Source organism: Berghia stephanieae, chromosome 10 (genome assembly GCF_034508935.2).
Source record: "Berghia stephanieae isolate SIO BIC M18660-M18661 chromosome 10, UCSD_Bste_1.3, whole genome shotgun sequence".
Taxonomy (NCBI): Eukaryota; Metazoa; Mollusca; class Gastropoda; order Nudibranchia; family Aeolidiidae; genus Berghia; species Berghia stephanieae.
In genome coordinates this window covers 2,176,654-2,191,829 of record NC_088369.1, presented here as the reverse complement: position 1 = coordinate 2,191,829, position 15,176 = coordinate 2,176,654, and the positions used below count along the sequence as shown (strand labels likewise).

Below are 15,176 nucleotides of genomic sequence, written 5' to 3'. Positions count from 1 at the left end.
CATTTATGAGTAAAATGGAGCTATTTATAAAATATTTTCACTTTCGCTTCCTGGTGAGAGTGAATGCTCGAAACAATAATAATATCATAGAAGTTGATCATAATTATACTTGAAATACTACAGCTATCTATGTATGACTTAATGACGGATACATATTGAATATATCAACATGGGAATACAGGGAAAAAAATGGGGAAAAAATCAAGCAAAGAAATGTTTTCTTAAATAATATGTCTTTAGTCTGCTTTTGAATATACCCAGAGATTCTGAATTTCTAATCTCAAAAGGTAATTTCTTCCAAATGGAGGGGCCAGATGATGTTAAACCTCTTTTACCTGCATTTAATTTGTTCTGGGGAGCGCGTAATAAGAGCACATCTGAGGCTGATCGTAAGTGCGGCTATGTGGTCTAGTGGTATGACACTCGCTTTCGGATCGGAAGGTACTGGGTTCGAGCCTCGCTCGACGCATAGTTGAGTCCTTGGAAAAGACTCTTTACTCACATTCTCTCACCGTACTCAGGTGTAAAATGAGTAACTGGCCGTTAACAGCGTTGTCTTTATCCGAAAAATTGTAATATCGCCGTCATGTCTCGTCCTACATGTTAAATGTTGCTGTTGACCAGGGACCCCTTGTAAAGCGCTTTGAGCACGTTAAGTGGATATTGCGCTATATAAAGCTCAATTTAAATTTTATTTTTTAAGTTCCGAACAGGAGATTTCAATTCAGTAATAAGTTCATGGACGTATTTTTGGAGCAGATCCATGGAGGAACTTAAAAACCATCGTTGCTACTTTGTAGTCAATCCTGCAAACATTAAGTCGAGTTAAATAGCAATTGTATAAATCAATAACACAAGGTACCGTTATATCGAGTGGGGTCAGGAATAGCCACAGGCTGTAGTGTGTAGCTTACGATGAAAGTCAGTACCAAATTGACCACCTAGGTCATCAAAGCGCTTTACACGGGGTCCCAAACCAACAGCAACACGTAACATGTAGAACGAGACATGACACTCGTGAGGCGATATCACAAAATGTTTTTCGGAAAGAGACAACGCTGTTAACGGCCAGGTACTCATTTTACACCTGAGTACGGTGAGTAAAGAGCCTTTTCCAAGGACTATGCGCCGAGCGAGGCTCGAACCCAGGACCTTCCGATACGAAAGCGAGTGTCATACCACAAGACCACATAGCCGCACTATAGTTAAATAGCAATTGTATAAATCAATAACATAAGGTACCGTTATATCGAGTGGGGTCAGGAATAGCCACAGGCTGTATGTAGTGTGTAGTTTACGATGTAAGCCAGTACCTACCAAAGTGGCCATCTAGAAGAACAAAGAATGGGAAGCAAAAGTTATGACGTCACATTTCCTCTCTTTCGTGCGGCTACTATGTGGTCAAGTTGTATGACACTCGCGTTCGGATCGGAAGGTCCTGAGTTCGAGCCTCGTCGGCACAGTCGAGTCCTTGAAAAAGGCTCTTTACTCACATTCTCTCACCGTACTCAGGTGTAAAAGGACTACTTGGACATTAACAGCGTTGTCTATTTTCTGAATGAAAATTGTATTATCGCCGAATAGGCGTCATGTCTCGTCCTTTATGTAACGTGCTGCTGTTGATCTGGGACATTATGTAAAGCGCTTGAGCACGTTTAGTGGATATATATATATATATATATATATACTACAAAATCGTTATAATTACATACTCTATGTGCGGTTATGTGGTCTAGTGGTATGACACTAAGTTTCGGATCGGAAGGTCCTGAGTTCGAGCCTCGCGCTCGGCGCATAGTTGAGTCCTTGGAAAAGGCTTTTTATTCGCATTCTCTCGCCGTACTCAGGTGTAAAATGAGTACCTGACCGTTAACAGCGTTGTCTTTGTCCGAAAAATTGTATTATCGCCGAATAGGCGTCATGTCTCGTCCTTGTCCTTTATGTTACGTGCTGCTGTTGATCTGGGACAGTTTGTAAAGCGCTTGAGCACGTTTAGTGAATATTTACTACAAAATCGTTATAATAATTACATAGTCTGGCATCAACTTTCATTTTCAATACGTTTTCATGACTTAGAGAAGCTCATAGAGATATGAAATGGGGCCAAAATGTCGTAATTCTGCCAATTTTTCGTACTACTTGGCAGGTCGGTTTATGATTCAATATGTAACCTATTCATTGTTAGGTGGTCCTCCTGATGACTGGATTTTTTAAAATCCACTTCAAAAGGAGTCGGAACCGGAAGAGAGGAAGCTGTGACGTCACGAATGTTGAGACCCATTCATTGTAGAAACCAATGGCATTAAGTACTCTTCTGCCGTACTCTGGGAAAAAAAAACAACCCATATTTATAAATTTGGCCAGAAAATTCGTCCATCAAATATCGATCGATTGAAATGACTCTCAACTTGGCAAAAGCTCTCAAACCTGGAACTTCGCCGAAGTCCCAGGTTTGAGAGTTTTTGCCAAGATGAGGGTCATTTAAATCGATCGATATTTGATGGACGAGTTTTCTGGCCAAATTTTTAAATATGGGTTTGTTTTTTTTCCAGAGTACGACAGTGTTATATTGAGTGGTGCCAGAAATAGCAACAGGCTGTGTGTGGTGTTTAACATAGAACGGAAGTCATTACGAGTCACTGAAGAGGCCACTTGGAGAAACAATGAAATATTAACATTCTCTCTGTCCTACCCTGAAGAAACGCAGTTGTTTTGGGGTTTTTTAAAATCTATGTGCGGCTATGTGGTCTTGTGCAGTATGACACTCGCTTTCGGATCGGAAGGTCCTGGGTTCGAGCCTCGCTCGGCGCATAGTTGAGTCCTGGAAAATGGCTCTTTACTCACATTCTCTCACCGTATTCGGGAGTAAAAATGAATACCTGGTCATAACAGCGTCGTCTCTGTCCGAATAAATTGTAGGTACTATCGCATAACAGGCGTCATATCCCGTCCTGAATGTTAAGTGTGTTACTGTTGGTCAGGGACTCCGTGTAAAGCGCTTTGAGAACGCTTAGTGGATATTGCGCTCTATAAAAGTTCAATTTTTAAATCTTAAGTCTTTCGATCCAAAAGCGAGTGTCATACCACCAGACCACATTGATCTAGCCGCATATCTAAAGATGTTTTTGTTAAAATTAAAAAAAGGAATCTCCATCTGTTTCCACATAAAATAATATTATATATATATATATATATATATATATATATATATATATATATATATATGTGTATGTATGTGTGTGTGTGCATAGAAGGAGAATGTGTGTGTGTGTATGTGTGTGTGTGTGTGTGTGCGTAAGTGAAATTCGGTATAGTATGAATTCATCGGGTGTTGTTCAGATAGCTCAGTACCCGACCATCACGTGAATGACTCTTGTTTAAGTCAAAGACACGTCAGATAATTCCACACAAAAAGTCCAATCTTTCCCCAATTTAGAGGGTAGATGGGTCTAATCTAGATGTAATGGAAATAATTTGCGATCAACAAGCGTCCTGTCACCTGATAGCAAGCAATTATTTTAGGCTTGGGTTATAAAAACTAATAGGTAATGCAATGCTTTAAGAGTGATACAGAGACCAGTCATTTTAACTAACTGATATTCGAACCGATTTTTGGTGACCGCCAACTCGACCCACCAAAACATCAACCTACTTGGCCAATCGCCTGTGACCTGATTAATCATTCACCCGTGACGAGATCAATACGATGTACCAATGACGTCAGCACAGTCGCCGGACCGTGAAATTTTTTTGGTGGTATTTATAATCCGACAGATAAGCAGGGGTCATCTATTTTTGGCACGGGGTATGACCTGGTGGGTGGCGTAGTCGTTAGAGCTTTGCTTTGCAACGTGAGTTCTGCTGTTCAATGACTATACCACGTATGTATAAATAGGGTGCGAGAAAAAAAAATCGAAAAATTTTATGTCGCTATTTCAATATGAAGTAGACATCAAAATTGTTCGAAAATTCACAAGTAACAAGAACAAGACTTTTAAGTTAATTCTTTCCAACTTTAATAACAAAGCCCTATTAGTGAAGAAACTATACTGTTTACACCAAAGTCATTTATAAATAACCATATCGGAGGTTTCCAGACGTGTGTTTTGTTTTGTTTTGATTTTTTTAATTGAGCTTTTATATAACGCAATATCCACTAAACGTGCTCAAAGCGCTTTACAAGGGGCCCCTGGTCAACAGCAACATTTAACATTTAGGACAAGACATGACGCCTGTTAGGCGATATTATGAAAACATTTTCGGACAGAAACAACGCTGTTAACGGCCAGGTATTCATTTTACACTTGAGTACGGTGAGAGAATATAATGAGTAAAGGGTCTTTTCCAAGGACTCAACTATGCGCCGAGCGAGGCTCGAACCCAGCACCTTCCGATCCGAAAGCGAGTGTCATACCACAAGACCACATAACCGCACAGTCTTGTTTTAGGAGTAAAGTGTTAAATTAAGAAATGAAGGAGCGTGCACCGGTGTAAGATAAAGATCTGAGCAAGTGTGTATGAAAGGTGCCAGACAAAGCAAGAAAGAAAAATACATGGAAAAATAAAGCATCCCAAAAAATCAGTCGACCTCGTCTGGGGATCGAACCTCAGACCTTCTGATTACCGGCCAGACGCGTTACCATTACACCACAGCGTAAAACGCGTACCGTTTGTGAAGAATACGGGTATTAAAATTGTCCCAACTATTGGGATCCGCTGCGGTGTAATGGTAGCGCGTCTGACCGGTAATCAGAAGGTCTGAGGTTCGATCCCCAGTCAAGGTAGACTAATTTTTTGGGGATGTTTTTTTTTTCTTGTATTTTTCTTTCATGCTTTGTCTGGCCTAGTTTAACATTGTTGATGTAATGGACTATATTTTGCTTCATTTATTTGTTGTTGTTTTTTTGTTTGTTTTTTTTTCTTTGGGGGGGAGGGGGGAAGGGAGGGGGGTGTTGTTGTTGATGAGATTATTTCCAACAACGAGTCCATAAGGAATTGGGTTATCAGACCTGCAAATGAGGGCACGTCGGTATTTGGTCATGGGTGGTTTATAAGGGTGGTAGGTACCACAGACTAGGGAGTATTCTCTATGGTAGCTACAACTTACAACGTTTTACACAGAACCGAAGTTAAAAGAGTAAATTGAGAATGTTCGGGATCGTCTCTCTATTCAAGGCAATGCTGTCGTACTCTGGGAAAAAAAAAAAATTTTAAAATTTGGCCAGAAAACTCGTCCTTCATATATCGATCGATTTAAATGACCCTCATCTTGGCAACAAAAACCCCTCTCAAACCTGGGACTTCGGCGAAGTGAGCTTCTTAGCCAAGCGCATACTATCCATATATAGTAGCTCATAACATTGCCATCCGGAAGTATAACTGACTAACACATAAAAATGTGTGTATCCATGAACGTTTATAGTCGGGTTAATACAGTTCAGTGAGCATTACTCATAAACGCGGATGGCAAAAAACAATAACAAAGACCAGAGTGACGTCATCTTCGAACTATCTATAAAGGTTATTTAAAATAATGCTCGTACCTTTATCTTTTTTCTCATTTTTCTCTAGTTTTATTCCTTTCTTTTTTTATTTTGTTATATTATTTTTGTTTTGTTTTTGGGTTTTATTATAATTATTTTTATTTGTTTTGTTTATTGTTTTGTTCTGTTTTGTTTATTGAATTATTTTGGGGAGGGGGGGGGGGGTAAGGAGGAGGATTTGCTGATTTGTTGTTTGTGTTTGTGGGTTGTTTTTGTTGGGGGGGGGGGGGTGTTGTGATTTTTTTTGTTTTTCGTTTGTTTTGTTTTGTTATTTTGTTGTTTTTGTTTTGTTTTTGTTTTTTGGGTTGTTGTTGTTTTTTTTTTTTGTTTTTTTTTTTTTTTTTTTTTTTTTTTTGGGGGGGGGGGGTTCTTTTGTTTTTATTTTGTTTTTCATTTTCGTATTTGTTGTTTTTTTTTTTCTTTTTAATTGTTGTTGTTTTGTTTTTTTTGTTAAATTCCCTGAGTGTTATTGGAGGAATAGCAAGCTACTGAATACGTCGACCTCTCGTGGTTTATGCGATCTGTTACTTTCAAAATGACCGGAAACAGAGTGTATGCAGCATACACTCATTCAATATGGTGCTTGTTACGCATGCGCGGTGCAGTAAATTGAGCTTGACCCGGGCCGAGTGTAGGTGTTAAGATTATTTTTACAATAGGAGCGAGAGACGTAACTTGCTTAGTGGCCTAGAGGAGCGCTGTCGCATTCGCACCCATTACAATGGCATTTTGGAACTGTGTGAAAAGTGAAAGTTTGCATAAAGATAAAAATAAATACTTAACAGTTCTGCCTATCAAATCAATACTCTTCAACAGTCGCAACGTCACTTCCTTCCTAATGACGCATGGTAACTTAGTAACACTGGCTCTACACTATCGGAACAATGGCGGACGCCGTATGAAATATTTCTCCGGCGAGCATAAAGGGTATCCAGAGGAAAAAAAAACACATAAATTTGATCATGTTTTGACTTTTACACATTCTGATCACAAGACATATGAAAAGTTCGAGCCAGCATGAAAAATAAAAAGTAATGATTTTCTTTGTTTAGAACCAAGATGGCCACCGTTGCCGGGCGACGTGACATCAGACTATTGAATTGTATTGGAACATAAACAAAATTCTATATGTGTACCATTAATGGCATATATTCTGTAATAGAGAAGTTATTGAGAGCCAAAGAAAACATTGGCTTATATTTAGCTAAAAAGAATTTGCTTTAAAAAGTCACAACCCTCAGCAGTGCCTACCGGACGAATGAATAGGAAAGAAAAGTGTGCTGTAAAAAAAAACTGGTTCCTATATCATTGAAAGTGTAAAATCACTCTTCCGGAGGACTGGATACATACCTTGTGGTGTCAGAGCGATGGCATTTTATTTTCTAGTCTAAATATATGCTAGTCGTCAATAAATATCATCCACCCTCGCTCTTTTACGTCCCGTGATCTTAAGAATCTGCCTAGACATCCTGCTGCTACTCAAATAGGTATGCATAGTGGACGGTGCCCCCGTTTCGAGCCGAAATAAGTCCCAACAACCCTTGTACGCAGATACCCTGACTGGGACAGAGCTGCCTATACGAGATGGAAGTCGGTTTGGACCATAGATAACACAGGTCTGTGGTTTGGACGAATTCAATCCCTCGAGGGGACGGGGACATCGACTCCTCGAAACTGGGGGAGACGTTGCCGGGTTTCTCAACCAGCAAGAAGAGGCACTGGGTGGTAGCGAATCAGGCAGCCTTTTCCAAGGAGAAAACTATGCGCCTAGCGAGCCTCGAACCCAGGACCTTCCATTCCGAAGGCGACTGTCATACCACTAGACCACATAGCCACACACAACAGACAGGGAAACGTATCAGAATAGAATTATTTTTTTAAACTGAACAGAGCTAGAAAAGTTTGATGCCGATGGCAAAACTGGCACCTTTGATTTACCGTGATCGACTGGCGGTACAAAACTAAAATTAAACATTAATTCGTACGGCCATTGTGTGAATGAATATTAAAGGAAAATTGACACCATTTTCCAAGCAGCACTATAAGCCATAGTTAAGTTAAATAATATAAGATTCTTACAATCTTCCATTTTGGAACTCCGGGCGTATTCTAAATCGTTGCCCGAGCTTGCGAGTGCACGTTGGGAACAAAACTTTGAATTCCAAAACGCAAGATTGTCAGAAATTGTTTATTCTACTCCTCAATGCAGACTTGCCTTGTACTACGAAAAATACGAATTTTTGGCTCCAATTACAGAAATGCATCGGTCTCTTTGATTCAATAAATCTTGTTGAAAAGGAAAGTTTTAGCTTCTTAGAACATGTATTCGGGACTTTGGGTCATTTTTTGACCGTGCTGAGGGCAATACATTATTTATTTTTAAAGATAAATATATATAGTGACTTTTTTTTCCTTTGGAAACTACGAATTTTTTGAAATTTCATTTAGGCAGCTCTGTCAATGGATTCTGATTTCGTCGTCTTTGAACAAGAGACATTTTCAATGACATTTAAACGAAACTTCTTTTCAAATAATCTAATTTTAGTAACATTCAACGTTTGATATTCTGACGTCATTAATCCTTAATGATAACATGATATCAATACGCGTTACTATTTATAGAGAGGGGTAGAATGTTGACCTTTCAAGACCATGTTTACCACCGGTCCAAAGTAAAAAAAAAAATAATTAAAAATACACTTAACATGTGGAAATAATTTTGTAAAATGTTTTGATCACATAATTTAGTCGACCTTGCGCTATGTACAAACTCTATTTGGAGGGGGGGGGGGGGGGCGTATTTGTTTTTATTTTGATTTGTTTCGGGGTTTTGTTGTTTTGTTTGTTTGTTTGTTTTTTTGTTGTTTTTTTTTAATGTTTTTTTTTTGGGTTTTTTTTTGTTCACTGTTTTTTCTTAACAAACAGAATTTGATATAGATCTAGCCTGACGTCTGACTTTTCATTTTTCAACAAGAGAACAGTGACAGGGAAGCGAATCGAAAGTCCATAAAGATGATGCTCGCTAATCTCTTGGTAAAAAAAAAAAATGTTTTTACATAGATCGGCAGTTGGAACCATAGAAATAATTGAATGCATTTTTTTGCCGAAGACCAAGCGGATCTGAATTGTGCGAGAACCCGTAACGATGAGAATCATGTCATGTAAGCATTAAACGGTTATTTTCTTTTTAAAACCCACAACTTGTATTATGATCATTATTATTATTATTATTATTATTATTATTATATTATATTATTATTATTATTATTATTATTATTATTATTTATTATTATTATTATTATTATCATCATCATCATCATCATCATCATCATCATCATCATCATCATCATCATCACCATCATCATCATCATCATCGTCATTATTATTATTATTATTATTATTATTATTATTATTATATTATTATTATTATTATTATAATTATTATTATTATTATTATTATTATCATTATTATTATTATTATTACTATTATTATCATTATTACTATCATTGTTTGCCTTGCTTTATTATTGATTTTACTTCCTTGATTTGTTGATGAAAATATTAAATTCTTGTATGAGTTATATTGGCAATTGCCTAAAAATAAACTTTTGAATCTTGAATCTTGTATAGCGCAATATCCATTAAACGTGTTCAAAGCTGTTTAGAAATGGTTCCTAGCCAACACGGTAACACTTAACATTTAGGAGTAGACATGGCGCCTTTTTTGGCGATAAAAATACAATTTTTCAGAGACAACACTATTAACAATCAGGAACTCATTTGACATCTGAGTACTGTGAGAGAATGTTAGTAAAGAGATATTTCCGAGGAATTGACTATGCGACGTCATGGCGGGATTCGAAGCAAGGACCTTCAGACACATAACAGCACAGATGTGGGAGGGATAGAACAGAAAGAGGAGGAGGGAGGAGGAGGAGGAGGAGGAGGAGGAGGAGGAGGAGGAGGAGGAGGAGGAGGAGGAGGAGGAGGAAAAAGAAGAAGAAGAAGAAGAAGAAGAAGAAGAAGAAGAAGAAGAAGAAGAAGAAGAAGAAGAAGAAGAAGAAGAAGAAGAAGAAGAAGAAGAAGGTGTCTCCTTCTATAGCTGGATGAGGAAGAGTGATTTTGCGAAAGCGAAACGAAGAAGGCTACGCACGGCAACCACTGCGTGTTCACACTGTAGCGAGAATCCGTTCATTAAGTTGTCACCAAGCCATAAAGTGGTTGATCTATTTGTCGAGTTAATGGCTGTGCATTGCGGCATGAGTGAGTGGTGGACACGGTGCCATTAGCCAAATCCTTCTCGCCCACCCAGTCATTTACCCCCTCGGGGAGAGAAGTAGGTATTTCCCTCACAAATGATACGATTACTATTACTATAACTTCAATAACTGCTGCTCTTTGTGTTGTCGATGAGTTCTGCCTGTGCAGTGCAATCCTGGAAGTGTCGGCGGTGTTGTCTTTGGCAAAGCTTGTCAAACTTTCGTCGTTTTTTTTTGTTTTTTTTTAAAACAAGTTTTAATCAAATTTGGCCAGAAAACTCGGCCTTCAAATATATACTTATCGATTAAAAACATTCTCATATTGTAAAAAGAATCTATCAAACTTAAGATTTCAATGAAGTCCCGGGTTTGAGAGCTTTTGACAAGGTGGGGGTCATTTTAATTGATCGATTCAATTTGAAGGACGAGGTTTCTGACCAAAATTTCTAGAAATATCTTTCGTTCAGAGTATGTCAGACTTCAACTCCGACAACCTCATTGGTCGTTGTCCAAAATCGAATCGGATACTCATTATGAATACACAAACACACACACACCCACCACACACACACACACACACACACACAGATACACACTAACACACATGCACATAATATGTACATTTTCATAACATACAACGACACACAAAACACAAAAATACCCAGTCACCTTTCAGCTATATCATTGGTAGTTTTGATACATCAACCAAGAAAAAGTCTAAACGTTTTTCTTTTTTCAACACAGATCTTTACTTGGGTATTATTTTAGTTAAGCCTTTGATTGCAACAACTTTTTTATTAAAAAAAAACAAAAAAACAACAACAACTAATCACCATTAAAATTATCGCCAGTTACCATAATAAAGCAACATCGAAAGATAAAATAATTCGATTTTGGCATAATTTTGACAAGGCAATACCATAGAGCAAAGTAGAAAGACAAAACAATTTAATTTTGGCATACTTTTTTGACCTAGGCAAGAATGGTAAAACAAACCTGGTGACCTGACCCCTCATTACACACCCAATCACACACATACACATAAGTCGACAACACACTTACATACACATCACATTGTGTGGACAACAATACCTTTGAATGGATAACTTATATCAGGACACAATCCGCTAATGAGTTGAGGACTGTCTACACTTCCTTTGACTGCTCTGTCAAAACCTCTTCACCCATAAAATCTTATTGACCTGTGCCGCCATATTGGATAATTGAACTGCTGTGACGTAAGGTGATTAATTTCTAATTGTTTGTCTTTAGACTATAATACTGTACAGTGCTGGGTACAGCTGGGGCGACCATCCCCAACCCAGCGCGTCCACAGGTGGCGGATCGTGGAACGGCCTACAGATCCTGATCTATAGGTTAGCTGTAAAGCCGCGGACCAACTGGCGATAGTCGTGGAGAGTGAGGTTGGGTAGTCTGGCAGCACAGCTACACATACAAAATGCCTCATATACTCTATGAAGGGACTATCAAGGTGAATGGGAGGCGCCTTAAAACCTGCCAAATGCTCCCACTGCCTTGTGGGTTATGACCGGGAGGTCAAAAGGCTATGGAGTAAACCAGATAAAAATCCGTCAGAAGGCAACGGGAAACCACTGATGTATCATCCCAAGATCGTCATGATGTCCGTCCAAGCGAATCTAGTCAACGACGTCAATGGATGTTTTTCGAGCAACTCGATTACAGCCTCGTCCGGTAGAGATAGTCATGCAGGTGAACAGGTGACTCTCGACCGTCATCCAGCTACTGTGCACCACCAAACATTACGAACAGCAACATGGAATGTAAGAAGTCTGTACCAGAAAGGAAAATTAGCAAATGTAGTTATGGAAATGAAGAGATTGAATATCAATGTTTTAGGATTATCAGAAGTTAGATGGAAAGGAGCAGGAGAACTTAATTATGATGACTGTAAAATTATATACTCAGGAGGAGGAGAACACCAAAGGGGAGTTGGAATTATACTAGATAATAAAACGGCGCGAGCAGTCAAAGGATTCTGGCCCATATCAGACAGAGTAATGGCAATCAAACTACAAGCAAAACCTTTTGATTTTGATATTTTACAAATATACGCCCCAACCACCAGTCACGATGATGAAGAAGTGGAAAATTTCTATCAACAAATAGATAAAGCAATGCATCAGTTTAAGTCTTCAGACATAAAACTCATCATGGGCGATTTTAATGCCAAGGTGGGCCGAGAAAGAATAGAAGATATTGTGGGCCCACATGGTCTGGGAGACAAAAATGACAGAGGTGATCGTCTTATTCAATGGTGCCGTCAACATGATCTGACAATCACAAATACTTGGTCAACAAACCACAATAGAAGGAAGTGGACATGGAAAAGTCCTGGAGATGGAGTGAGAAACCAAATAGATTACATACTCATCAGCAAACGTTTCCGAAACTCGGTTTTGTATGCCAAATCTATGCCGGGGGCTGACTGTAACAGCGATCATATACCTGTGCTATGCCCCATACGAGTTAAATTGAAAATCTGCAAAAGAGCAAAGGCTAAACCTAAATACCAACTAGACATTCTCCGGGAGGAACAGAAGATACAAGAAAAATTTGAACTATCAGTAAGAAACAAGTTTGAAGTGCTTGGAGAACTAACAGATATAGAAGAGAAATATGAGCAGTTTAAAGACAGTGTTGCTGCATCATTAGAAGAAAATGTTCCAACCACACTTAAGTTGCAGAAGAAGAAATGGATTACTCCCGAGATATTAGAACTAATGAATGAGAGAAGAAAGGCCAAAAATCAGGAAGAAAAATACAAGACTCTGAACAGGCAGATAAAAAGAAAATGCAACGAAGCTAAAGAAGACTGGATAAATGAACAATGTCACTATATAATGTCCTGCAAAGAAAAAAATGGCAAATTCTTCCATCAGAAAATCAAAGAAGTGACAAACAAAACTAAATCAGGTGCTAAAAGTGGATGCATCAAAGACAAGCGTGGAAACACCATCATGGACAAAGACTGCATTCTAAACAGATGGTCAGAATATATTGAAGAACTTTTCTTTGATAATCGAGGAGAAATGCCTATGATAAAAGAACTGGAAGGGCCTTCTATAATGAAAGATGAAGTTAGGAACGTCATGAAAAGCATGAAAAATGGAAAAGCTGCAGGACCTGATGCCATAACAATTGAAGCCTTGACTGGCCTGGGTGAATGGGGGATTGAATTCATCACAAACCTTCTAAATCAAGTGTATGACACAGGAAAAATGCCAACTGATATGAAACGATCCATTTTTATAGCACTACCAAAAAAGCCAGGGGCAGTTGATTGTGAACAACACAGAACTATTAGCCTAATGAGCCACCTGACAAAAATTCTTTTGAAGATAATTTTACTAAGAATAAGAAATAAAATACGACCTGAAATTGGGGAGATGCAATTTGGTTTTGTTGAGGACAAGGGTACCAGAAATGGAATATTCACATTATCAATGCTGATGGAAAGATGTATTGAAGTAAATAAAGATCTGTATATGTGTTTCATCGACTATTCAAAAGCCTTTGATAAAGTACAACACGAAAAACTATTCAAAATTCTATCATCCTTGGACATTGATGGTAAAAATTTAAGAATATTACGGAATTTGTACTGGGAACAAGAAGCAGCAATGCGTGTTGACAACGAACTAAGCAGTTTTACACCTATTAGAAGAGGAGTTAGGCAGGGGTGTGTTTTGTCTCCAGATTTATTCAACCTCTATAGTGAAATGATATTAAGAGATATCGAACATAAGAAGGGGGTGTGTATTGGAGGAAAGAATGTAACAAATCTGAGGTATGCAGATGATACGGTTCTACTGGCAGAATCTGAACATGAACTACAAGAATTACTGGATGTTGTAGTCAGGAGTAGTGAAAATATGGGACTGGAACTGAATATATCTAAAACAGAATGTATGACGGTATCTAAAAATAATAACCCACCAGCCTGTGTAATAACAAGCAGAGGACAAACAATACAACAAGTTGAATGTTTCAAATATTTAGGCTTCAATGTAACATCCACTGGAAAATCAGATTGTGAAATAAAGAAAAGAATAGGTATGGCGAAGAATGCATTCAACCAGCTGCATACAATTATGAAAAACAGGAATATTAGCATGAAAACAAAAATCAAAGTCCTGGATTGCTATGTACTGTCTGCTATGTGGTTGTGAGAGCTGGACCATAAACAAGACCATGGTTAAAAGACTGGAGGCAGTGGAAATGTGGTTTTACAGAAGAATGATGAGGGTGTCATGGATGGAAAGGAAAAGAAATGAAGAAATTTTAGAAATGGCAAACAGAAAAAGATCACTGATAACAAAAATCATCAAACGCCAAATGGAATTTTTAGGACACATTATCCGCCACCCTGGTTTGGAAATACTCGCCTTGACTGGAAAGATGAATGGAAAAAGAATAAGAGGAAGACAAAGAATAACGTATTTGAAAGGGATAAGAACTTGGACAGATGAAGCTGAGAAAGGTGGCGCTGCTTTAATAGAATTGGCAAGAGATAGATCAGCTTGGCGGAAGATGACCTCCGACGTCTGCTTCAGATATGGAACTACATGAGATGAGACTGTACAGTGCAAAGATAGATTTAGGCAGGCGGATATTTGAGTGCAATGTAAACAGTGATTAAGTCAAAACGTACTAAATATAGAATATCTTGTATGAGTCTTATAGAGTTCAGAGCTGTGTCGTATCCAGACGAATTCAAATAAATGTCACTCTCCACGTTAATATGGTAATATTCCCTCGAATGCGCAAAAATGCCGGAATGAAATCCTTTTCTCATTTCGGACCCTCTGTTTGGAACGCCTTTCTACAGAGCATTTGTGAAAAAGAATATTAAATAGTCAGATTGGTATAGAAAACAAGGTCTACATCGTTGTGTCATTGGTAGGTTGGTTACCAAACATTCAATACTAATTCCATCAAATTTCTTTCACACATCAGACAAGGTTAAGATTCTTTGCCTTATCTTATTACATCTTGAAAGTTACTAGTATGTACTATCTATCTATAGTAAATATAAGTAAGTAAACAGTAGGATGGAAAGTGAAAGTGAAAGTCAATGTCAAAGTCAAGTGCAGCGAGTGCACTCATTTCGTAGCTAAAATATAATATTTAACAAATTTATGTCATCAATTATGCTTCTTTTGGTTTATACAATTGGAAAAAACTCTAATTTGAAAATAAATTATCAGAATAATAATAAAAAACTTACCCAAAATAGCATCCAAAGCCTCTCGAGCCGACAGCTTTTTTATGGGCGCAGCCATTTTGTTTTCATTTGTTGTGAGATGAAAATGCGGAATTCTGGGATAGCTTT

General features: G+C 38.1%; 1 protein-coding gene across 2 annotated transcripts in view; it reads left to right on the top strand.

Moving 5' to 3' along the window:
- LOC144955863 (uncharacterized) overlaps positions 1 to 15,176 on the top strand; it is a 47,222-nt gene that overhangs the window by 23,666 nt on the left and 8,380 nt on the right. Inside the window, exon 1 of one of the 2 annotated variants that reach the window (XM_078886083.1) lies at positions 10,887 to 11,045. The exons of the other annotated variant lie outside the window; for it this stretch is intronic. The gene's annotated coding sequence lies outside the window, so the exon portion shown is untranslated. Of the gene's footprint in view, positions 1 to 10,886; positions 11,046 to 15,176 lie in introns of those variants that run through there. 2 annotated transcript variants of the gene reach the window in all.